This window comes from Pyxicephalus adspersus, chromosome 1, assembly GCF_032062135.1.
Source record: "Pyxicephalus adspersus chromosome 1, UCB_Pads_2.0, whole genome shotgun sequence".
NCBI lineage: Eukaryota > Metazoa > Chordata > Amphibia > Anura > Pyxicephalidae > Pyxicephalus > Pyxicephalus adspersus.
In genome coordinates, this window is record NC_092858.1 from 125989339 (window position 1) to 125997094 (window position 7756).

Genomic DNA, 7756 nt, shown 5'->3' on the forward strand with positions numbered 1-7756 from the left:
AGATGATAGGAGAGGCAAGATTATGTTCATGGCTGATGAAACAGTGTAGTAAAGTCAAAGTGTGAAATTTTGTGTGAAGTTTGTATATCAATCTATTGACATAGATCATTAAGCAGACAAGTGCTGCCAGCAAAGATGCCCATTGTCTTCGGTTCTTTTCATGTAACAATATACCCGATCATACATGTGGTTTTTACAATTAAATATTACTATATTCGTGATGGTATTAGACCGATAATATTTTTACATGACAAAATTTTATATCGGGGTTTTAGTTTGCACATAACGTTGTACATTTCACAGCATTCATATCCTGATGTCATCTGGTCTTCACAACATTGCTGTTAACACATAAATCAATATTCTCCTCTGTATTCAAGGTGTATGAATTAACATTTTGTTTAGCATTACTTTCCATGCTCGCTATGCTGCTGCTGTCTCTAAGGTACGGCCCTCAGAAGAAATGAATAACTATATGAAGTCTAAATTCATTTTAAGCTTTAGTGAGGCACTAGACTAATGCTTCAGCGCCAATAAAAAAACAAAAAAAGAATGTTGATGTACTTACATAACAAAAGACCTATTCCAAAGCATTTCTGAGCATTTTTGAAAAAATGAAACACAAGAATTCGAAACCTCTGTGAACATTTGTGAAACACATGTAAATCAATGAAATATACCAACAATCCAATTCCCCTATGATATCCATATCACTCAGACATGGTAATATTTCAGTTTTAAACACATTACATGGCTTGTTTACAGCTAAAATGTTTTTTCAGGTCACAACTTTGGAGTATTTTGCAACACTTTCTTTGTTATCTGTACTTGTGTTGGGTCTAGCCATAAAAAGTAATGGCTGTGCTCAGCGCATGCACCCAAAAGGTCAAACAATATTTAAAATGCACATTTAAAAGGAAACGTTCACTCACCCCTCTAGTTGTTACTGTGCAGATTATCTCTTTTTATGTTACTCAGTTCCCTATTATTTTTACAGGAGGGCCCAGATTTGGACACTGAAACCCTTAACACTTCAATCCCCATAAAACTTTTAGAGCAGTGGTCCCCAACCTTTTGGACAAGCAAAGAAACTTCACCCAGAGTGATGTCATAATGCCAGAACCCACCTATTGAGACACAACCCGCTAACCGCCCTTTACTATTCCATATACTAGCTGTTCTATCCATGCATGGAACAAAATATCTAAATTCATAGCACAAGATCTTAAGTTTTTTAGGACTTTGACCATGTGTCTGGGTAAATTTTACCACTAAGACCAACCTGCCTACTTTATTCCTTTTGATTCTTCATATGAGTGACTATATGTTCTCCTTGATGATTTCTATGTGGGACTAATTATAAGAGATTGAACCTCTATATTGGGTCTACCGCTGTTTAACAGCCCTGATTTGCCCACACATGTATACATTTAGATATTGTAAATACAATTGGCCTCAAGCCAAAAACTTTTTGATTCTTTAGATGGCCCCTTATTCCTTTTAACACTCCTTCACCTCAAACCAATCAATGAAATTTCAAGCAAGACATTTCTGCAATGAGCTGATGCAGACAGAGATTTTTGTACTTTCCTAGGAATGCTTCCCCCACCACATTATATCTTGTCTATAATATAGACAAGGTCTGGTTGTTAACATTCTGTATCAAAAGATTTGAGAACAGAACCACAATGATTTCACCCCAAAAGAGAGATAAATTCAATTTATTTAAAAACAAGACCCCAGTTTCTTGCTAAAGATGGAAACTATGAGATTGTAGACTTTGGTACAAAGATTCAGTCTCTTTGCCTTACATATTTCCAGATGTTGATGATAAGTGCTGGAGATATGCAGGTAACTTCCTTGCTCTAATCTGCATCTGGAGGGACTGGTCACACATCAAGACCTTCTGGCATCAGGTGTTTAAATTATATAATAATTATGTTCCAAGAGCACACTCCCGTTCTTGAAGATAACTCTCCTTTCAATTTTTCTGAACTTTTTTACAATGTATAAATTTAATACCCAGATAATACCCCTTTCTTGAAAAGGCAACCTCCTCTCTTTCCATAACAGCTTGGTTTGAGCAAATAAATGAAATCAACTGTTCAGAAGAGTTAGCCACAAAAGATAATGATATCATTTTGTTTAGCACAATGGTACATTTGGCTAGACACATAATTTCCATTTACCTCCCAGTGATGTTAAATCTTTATTCCTTCATTTGTAGGATGGAAACTTTGACATCTCAGTTGAATTGTTCTTTCTTCATTTCCTCCTCTGTTCTACTTTTCTTTCATTTGTCTGTTTTATACTTCATTCCCTTTATGTTACATATTAAAGTGTTCTTCAGGCTTTCATATAGTCATACTTTATATGCAATTTATAACTTATGTAAGTAATAAATCCATCCTTTTTTGTTCATAATGACAAGGACAATTAGTAGAGCCTGTTAATACTGGCACCTCTTGTTATTAGAATTGCTTATTTCTTAAATATTTCTTCTGATAACCTTATCTGTTTTCATAGAAACAAGCTCTAATAGGTAATGTGATCACACCACCCTGTTTCAGTTAAAACTGTGGAAAGCAAATAAAATATATATTGCATTTACAATCATTTTTGACGTTTAAGGCCACATTTCCAATTCCCTCTGCTCCAATCTCTATAACAGATCTTTGAGACGGCAACCTCACAATAATATTACAGAATGAGAAAATTTGGGTTTATTAGTTTGCAAATACAAAAAAAACACCTTAGTACTGCTACATCATTACTGAGATGGATATACAGATACTCAGACAGACATGCGCAATGCAAGTATGCAAAGTCAGTTATCAGAGTGCAGGGTTGTACAGTTTCTAGTCAACTGCAGTGACATCAGTATAAGTAGCCTGGTCCTAATCTACACATACACACAAACTTGTTAGTTATCTCTAGTTCTTACACTCTCCCACCCTGCAGTGCTGCAGAGCGCCGTCACTGTGTTAGTACATTAGCACTTTGCTAATACATTTGTCTTTGGCAGCAGCAGAGGATCATCTTCATACTTTTTCTGCTATGCACAATTGTCCATTTTTGTCTAGTTCATAATTTTACCCAAGACCTACCCTGACATAATAAGAGCTGAAACTCCTGTGCATTGCATTACCACGCTCTACAACACACTTTAAAGCAGAATCAAACCTAGAATAAACATTTGCAAGCAAACAGGCACTTTATTGGACATGAGACATTCTAGGTCTCTTCTGTATTAAAACAAAGTTACCTGCCTGTGTGCAATCTTCCTTAGAAGGTACAATGAGCTATGTATGTTCAGCTCTGTGTACATTGTCAGCATACCTATGAAATAAATAAACTCCCATGTATTTGCACGATAGACATGTCATTTCTGTCCGGCCAGTCAAGGTGAATCAAACCTGAACCTGAAAAAGGGCCAGGCAAATGAGTTGAAGCCGCTGGGGATGCAAGGGGAGGTGAGTTTCTGAATTAAAGGCCCTGATTTATTAAAGTTCTCCAAGTTTGGAGAGAATGCGCTTTCATCAGTGAAGCTGGGTGATCCAGGAAACCTGGAATGGATCTGTCCAAGATTCAAAACATTTGCTAACAAATAGCTAACAACTTTTAGGAAATCCATTGCAGGTCGCTGGATTACCCAGCTTCACTGATGAAAGTGTATTCTCTCCAGCCTTGGAGAACTTTAATAAATCAGGACCAAAGTGTATTTAGTCCATTGGAATGCTATAGTGCTAATAACAGCTACTTTTGCTTAATGTAATGCATATAAACTCATTATGCAGCACACGTGTTTAATGCAACATACAAGTATGCATGGGGCCTTAAAGAATTAAGCTGGGTACACACGTGCAATAATTGTCGTTGGACAGGATCTTTCACAATCCTTTCCAACGACAAATGACTGCACGATGCATGAACAAGTGCTGTACATACAGCACTGTTCTGCTCTATGGAGAGAGGTGAACGGAGAATGTGGCACCCTGCTGTGCTCTCTCCACCTTTCCTTCCATTACGATCGTTCTTCGTCCACCATTCGTGGATCCGCCAGGACGGTATTTCGGATGATGGATGATGGGCGCTGTACACACGCCAGATTCTCATCCGATATCGGCCCTGAGACGATTATCGGACGAGAAGCATTGGACGTGTGTATGTAGTTTAAGTGGTTGCAAACTCTGACCATCTCTACTACTACTCTGACCATCTCCTGTCTGCTTTTTTTGTAGAATTACATTCAATAACCATTATGAGCACCCTTTTGCTGATGTATGGGGCTGTATTTGGTGCCCCCAGCTGACCACCAGTGCTTTACAGCAATGTTTCCCAACTTTTTTAACAATGGAGAACCCTTAAAATCAATGTAAAGTTTCCAGGGAACCCCTTCACTAGCATGGTGGTCAGAATGCCTCCTATACTGCTGGCCAGTGGGGAAAATGTCACCTTTACAGATAGCAAATAAGATGAGATGAAGAGAGGAACAAACTGCTCATTGTTTAAGGAACCCCTAGCAACCTCTGGAGGAACCCTGGTTTGGAAACACTGCTTTAGAGTATGTATAGGCGGGGTAAAGGAACCTAGTAATCTGGGGCTTTATGTTATCAAAATTTCAATCTAGCCCTGGTTTCAACATTTAGCTACTCAAGACATGCATTTGGATTTATGTTGCACCTTGAACACCAATTTCTGCCATGTCAGACATGCATGTCTATATTGTAACGCAATGCTCTATTTTATTGCAGGAGACCCAATTTCATAACATACTGAACCAGTTAGGGTTTAGATTAATTCAGTAAACATTTACATTTATTGGATATTACTTTATATTCCTGCAGTGTTGTTTGCCTGTATCTTATAGTAAATTCCACTAATTTGCTTAAGTCAACATTTCTCAAATAATGCCTTTCTCTTAAAGTGGCACTGCTCCTCCTAACCTCCCAAACCAAAGGCTCACAGACTTATTTCACTAAAGAAGAAATGATTCACCTAATACAGAAGAAAAAAAGGAAATCAGTCTGTGATCATAGAAGGATTGAGAGAACTGCATAGAAGAAGGGGAAAAGAAAACTGGAATCTTGGAAGAAGAAAAAAGAAATTGTTGTATGGGACTGTTGATTTGCATCTCAAGTAAGGGCAAGTTAAATGCAAGTCAGAAGAATGTAAACTGCAGTTCAAATGAACTGCCAACGAATTCTGAATAATCCAAGAAGCCCTTCAAACTGATGATATCTAAAGCTCAAAGCCCTGTGACAAATGTTCAGAATAAAACTGTAGAAAAGAATAGGTTAAGTGGAAGGCAGCCGTTAAAAAGATGCCCATGCTAACCTCTCAATTTCCTGAGTGCCCCAGGATCCTCGAAACCAGAGCACTCTATCTGCCAATGACACCTCTATCTCCAGTATCTTTTATTTCTAAGCTGAAAAGCAAGATTTACACATTAAGTCCAGGGGTCATGGATGCTCAGGAAGAGCATCTGTCTGTCTTTGTATTGTGTTCAATACAAAGAAAGGCAGACAAAGATTGTGGGGATGTACCATGTGATCCACCGATGCTTAGATGTAATAATACAACTTGCTTACACCTGGTGATAAATTCATTTCCTGTGTTTGTAGAACACTGAGATTCTAAGAGTCATAATGTGTTCTTGTGTAGAAAGCAGTGCAGTTTGTTCTGCTCCAAAGACAATAAAAAAAACATTCAATTTATGATCAGCTCTTTACATGCAGTAATCCCCAGTGAAATACCCCCATCCTCCAAATAGGCAAGAAAAAGTAATTTAGCAATAGACTGGAAATTGACATATTTTCCACTGGTCATCTTTCCAGTTCTGTGTTCACATCACAATAGAACTGAAGATTAGAAATTCAGTAGGGACCTTTTTTTCCAAGAGGTAACAAAAAAAAAGACATAAAATCCAACAGGAGTCCATGTAAAACCCTTGGTAGATTGTAAAGTAGATCATAGGTTGAGAATCAAATAAAGAGTCAAGGGATGGGTGGATATTTGGTAGTTTATGCAGCTTTACTATACAACCCTAGATGAACTGTGATAAGAATCAGTATTCTAGAAGCTGATCCTGGATGCTAAGCTAGGTTTTCTTTACAAAACACAGATTTACGGCATGCTAAGAAAAAAAAAGTGGCACTGCTGATCACAATTCCAGGTCCATTCTAGTGTAATATATGCTGCAGATCTTTGATGTGACACCCCTGCAATGCCTTCAGAGTTTTTACGAGCTGATGGGTATTGATTGCAGATAATTCTTTTTAAATTATATTGCTACAGATATAGATAGATACATAGAGAGATAGATAGATATATAGATAGATAGATAGATAGATAGATAGATAGATAGATAGATAGATATTAGGCAATAGCCCAACATACTGAGCAGCAATGCAGCTATGGACATTCAGCCATGTATAGTTTCAGTAGCACTGCAGTGACGTCAGTGTGAATAGCATGACCAATAATCTATGTAAACCGTAAGAATGTTAGTTATCTGCTGTTCTCACACCTTCCCACCTCACAGTGTGCTGTCACTGAGTACATTATCACTTGGTTCACATGGCTGTCCTTATGCAGTAGGGGTCATCTTCATACATTCTTTACTAATTTTATTCACCCACTGTCTATGGTCATACACCTGCCTAAACCAGCCCTGACATCAGTAAGACAAACATAATGCATACTTAACCTTTACCAAAAATAAATAATAGAGGTATTACTAAATTCATAACCCCGCACACGGTTCATCAAAAGTAATATCCTGCTAGGGACACATGAGCTCATCAAAATCAACACACACATCTACATAGTATTAACTTATTTAATATTTACAAGCAAAAATCGCCCTGACTTATAGAGTGTTTTAGGGAAAAAAAAATAGGTAATGTTTTCCTATATATCTAGTATAGCAGTCAAAAGTCACAGTAACCTAGACTATTTCTATAATGGTAAAGATGTTTCACTGCAGTTGCTTTGGATTCTGGATAAGCAGTAAAAGTGTCTTTAAAATTACAGAGAAATGTGTACAACAACTACTAGTCTCAGAAATGACCACCATGTTTCACAAAATGTTACATTTATTTACAATATAATACCCATTTGATTTTCTAATTATAGTAGAACACATAAAAAGTAAACCTGTCATAAACCAGTTTAATTAGATTGGTTAGATATTGGAAAAAGTATAGCAAAGGCCACATTTAATGAAAACAACATGTGTAATCTATTGACAGCTGATACTAAATGCAAAATTGACTTTTCCTGTAGAGTCAAGCTAAGCTCCACCCACGTCTGTCTCTTGTTTTCTGTAGTGTGACTGGTTAACTTATTCATTAAAACAGCTTGGGAAGTTAGAGGGAGGGGGACCTAACTCAGTGAGCTGTAGTTCACATTTCATATACCTTGCCTGTGTCTCTGTTGATCTGTTGATCATTCTAACATGCCGTTTCTACTAAAGGTAAGAAACGGCATGTATGCTCAAGTATGCAACAGAGTAGATACTCAATTCATTTACCTGTCAAAAAGTTCACCATCATCATATGTACAGGTGCCAACATGCATACAAAATAAAAAGCTTTGCCTAAATAAAATCAGTAAAGCCAGAAGAAGGCATTAAAATATGCCAATACATGCTATAATTATATCTAATTGCCTAAACAATTGGTAAATACCGTCCTTTCAGATATTAAAAAAATGTAGTTTGTACAATTTTCATCTGGCATTTTGCATGTATTTT

At 37.1% G+C, this 7756-nt stretch overlaps 1 protein-coding gene across 1 annotated transcript in view; it reads right to left on the bottom strand.

Moving 5' to 3' along the window:
- Positions 1–7756, bottom strand: part of ADORA1 (adenosine A1 receptor) — a 60368-nt gene that overhangs the window by 51590 nt on the left and 1022 nt on the right. The window lies entirely within an intron of this gene.